This window comes from Schistocerca serialis, chromosome 1 (genome assembly GCF_023864345.2).
Source record: "Schistocerca serialis cubense isolate TAMUIC-IGC-003099 chromosome 1, iqSchSeri2.2, whole genome shotgun sequence".
Lineage (NCBI taxonomy): Eukaryota > Metazoa > Arthropoda > Insecta > Orthoptera > Acrididae > Schistocerca > Schistocerca serialis.
The window spans coordinates 37,778,738-37,782,634 of record NC_064638.1 but is presented as its reverse complement, the minus strand read 5'-3'; positions in this window follow the sequence as shown (position 1 = coordinate 37,782,634).

Below are 3,897 nucleotides of genomic sequence, written 5' to 3'. Positions count from 1 at the left end.
GCTCGACTCACGCCCGGTACTCACAGCTTTACTTCTGCCAGTATCTTGTCTCCTACCTTCCAAACTGGCAGTAGCTCAGATGGTAGAGCGCTTGCCCGCGAAAGGGAAAGGTCCCGAGTTCGAGTCTCGGTCGAGCACACAGTTTTAATCTGCCAGGAAGTTTCATATCAGCGCACACTTCGCTGCAGAGTGAAAATCTCACGCTGGAGACAGATGATGTTTGCACGTACGTGCTAAGACTGAGCGCCTGTGGACAGGGGGTGACGGCTGATGCCAATAATCACGGAGCAGGGCCGCCAGCGGCTGGCGGTGTGGGTGATGGCGTGGTGCTGCGTGGAGCTGGTCTGCGCCGCCGTCGTCCTCGTCGTCTGCATGCCCGTACTGGTCGGCTGTGCCGAGAACCCCGAGCAGTCCGTCAGCCCGGTACTAACTACCAACCACAATTTCTGTCTTCATAAATGTAATATTTAAGATTCTAGACTACCAATTTCACTTGCTAACAGCGAAAATGAAGCTAGGATGAAATAAATGTTTGTTAACTGTACTGACCGCACTGATAACGGAAACGACAATGGAAAAAGTCGAATTAGCTCTAATTTCCAAGTTAAAGGGGGGAGCATTTAATTATAATTATATTTTATTAGCATTCATTTTAAATCCCTTCCCGTATAGTCTTCGATATCTCGCTGACATTCATGTCATTCTCAATGGAGAGAAGTCTTCTGAAGTAAGAGTGATTTCAGGTGTGCCGCAGTGGAGTGTCGTAGGACCGTTGCTATTCACAATATATATAAATGACCTTGTGGATGACATCGGAAGTTCACTGAGGCTTTTTGCGGGTGATGCTGTGGTACATCGAGAGGTTGTAACAATGGGAAATTGTACTGAAATGCAGAAGGATCTGCAGCGAATTGACGCATGGTGCAGGGAATGGCAATTGAATCTCAATGTAGACAAGTGTAATGTGCTGCGAATACATAGAAAGAAAGATCCCTTATCATTTAGCTACAATATAGCAGGTCAGCATCTGGAAGCAGTTAATTCCGTAAATTATCTGGGAGTACGCATTAGGAGTGATTTAAAATGGAATGATCATATAAAGTTGATCGTCGGTAAAGCAGATGCCAGACTGAGATTCATTCGAAGAATCCTAAGGAAATGCAATCTGAAAACAAATGAAGTAGGTTACAGTACAGTTTTTCGCCCACTGCTTGAATACTGCCCACCGGTGTGGGATCCGTACCACACAGGGTTGATAGAAGAGATAGAGAAGATCCAACGGAGAGCAGCGTGCTTCGTTACAGGATCATTTAGTAATCGCGAAAGCGTTACGGAGATGATAGATAAACTCCAGTGGAAGACTCTACAGGAGAGACGCTCAGTAGCTCGGTACGGGATTTTTTGAAGTTTCGAGAACATACCGTCACCGAGGAGTCAAGCAGTATATTGCTCCCTCCTACGTATATCTCGCGAAGAGACCATGAGGATAAAATCAGAGAGACTAGAGCCCACACAGAGGCATACCGACAATCCTTCTTTCCAAGAACAATAAGAGACTGGAATAGAAGGGAGAACCGATAGTGGTACTCAAGGTACCGTCCGCCACACACCGTCAGGTGGCTTGCGGAGTATGGATGTAGATGTAGACGTAGACGGTAGACAGACAACTATAGCTGTGTGCATTCTGTCGCTATTTTTAGCCCAATCTCGTAGCAACAAGGGGAAGTGCAAGAGCGAGGGAGTAGCGGAGCGTGTTTCGTTTGAGAGTAGTTTCAGTCTGTTATAAGCTGTGTTCTGTGCATGTAACTGCAATGTGTAAACAGTGCAGACAATTTTTGCTACATTTGCGAACAGGATACATTGAAATCGCGAAGGAGGCGCCAACAACGCCGTATATTACGAAGGCTTACAGGCTTTGGCTGTGAAATCGGGGACCAGGACAAGCCCTGCGCTCCTCACGTATGTTGCATATCCTACGTCTCGAGTCTTCACTCGTTGTTGAATCGTTAAAGATCTTCCATGGCTTTGCCGTACCCGTGATCTGGCGAGAACCATCAAATCACGTGAATGATTGTTACCTTTGTATGATAACTCCATTAACTCATGGTATTGCCAAGATTAGAAAGTCTTCCTCGCCCATGCGACCAGTGTCTCACGGAGAAGGAGCGCCTATTCCAGTCCGACCTGACTGTGTTAGTGAAACTACTGCTGCACCATCACCTTCAAAACCCAGTACTTCGAAACATCCTGATTTCGTGTGTGTAACGACGAGTGGACAGAGACTCACAAAATAACACAATGTGAACTTAATGACCTAGTGAAAGACCTGGAATAGCCGAAAAGTAAAGCTGAAGTGTCACTGCGTTCCGTAACCGCCATACGACATTCTTTCTCTTTTTAGAAAGTGAAAAGAACTTGATACTTTGTACTGATGTGCAGGGACATATGGTAGTTAAGGGAACTGTCTATGAAAGCGGTCAGCGCAGGTTGTTCATCGACTACTCGAGAGCATGTCTAAAATGTGTGCTACTGCAGAATGGCAAAGTGTTACCGTCGATTCCAATTGGGTATGTACCTTGCATGAAAGAAACATACGGAAACAGGAAACAGTTGTTATTGCGACTGAACTGTGACGAGTTTAAATGACAGATTTTCGGGGATCTGAAAGTTATAGGCATATTACTTGGGCTACAACACGGCTATCCCAAATTCTGTCGCTTCCTGTGCCTCTGGGATAGCCGCGCCAAAGTACTTCATTATAAAAAGATTGGCCTAAGAATCAATCACTTGAACAAGGATCTCACAATGTCATGGAAGAGGCATTTGTCGAACACAAGAACATAATTCGCCCTGCTCTTCATATAATTTGGGCCTAATGAAATACTTCGTTGAGGCCATAGAAAAAACTGGTAAAGCATTTCTCTATTGGCGCGAAAAATTTACAAGTATTAGTGGGCTGAAAATAAAAGATGTGACTTTCGTGTGTCCCCAGATACGGAGACTGTACAAAGATGAGCATTTCAACACCATCCTGACACGTGATGAAAAGTTAGCGTGGGAACCTTTGTCCAATTGTCAACAAACGTCCTAGGGCAGAAAAGTACGAGCATCTTCCGACAAATCATCTGCACTGCTACAGTAGACTGGAGCATAAGATGTCCTTACAGTTACATTTCCTACATCTCCACTCGGACTTCTTTCCTGACCACTGTGGTGCTGTAGCCGACGAGCATCGAGAACGCTTCCACTAGCAAACTTCGGACATGGAAATGAATACCAGCGAAAGTGGGGAGCATCAATATTAACCGATTACTAATCAGGGAGTCACCAGCAGAAAACTACGAACGTCAGGCAAAGCGGTTGCGCCTGGCAAGGAATAACACCAAGGTAAACACATACATAAGCTTACATAGGCAGTTGCGTAAAGTTATCATTACTTAAAAACGGCTCCTAATATTGCATTTCATTGGCATTGTCCTTATCAGCGCAACTGAAAACATCAAGATTAGCTGTTTTCATGCCAGTTGCAGAAAAAGTAAAATTTTGTTGGTTAGTGTTTTTCAAATGTTTACACAGATTGGAGAACTTTTACAAAATAATAATAGTAATAATAAACAACTGTGTGCTCATATATTTATTTCCGAGTGTTTAAAGTATTCCTTTAGTCCACTAACTGAATTTTCTGTTTGTGTTTGGGATAACATAATAATAATAACAAATAGGAAAACATTTCGTAAACTTCTGCAAAACGACATTTATTTGGACACGAACTGGTTTTTGGCTTCTTAGGCCATCTGCTGGTGACAACTATTATTTCTAATGAAAACTTGGTTTCAGATTGTACATTCACTTTATGTATGATGAGTTGTTAAATGTATCTCCTCCCCCCTTTTTTGT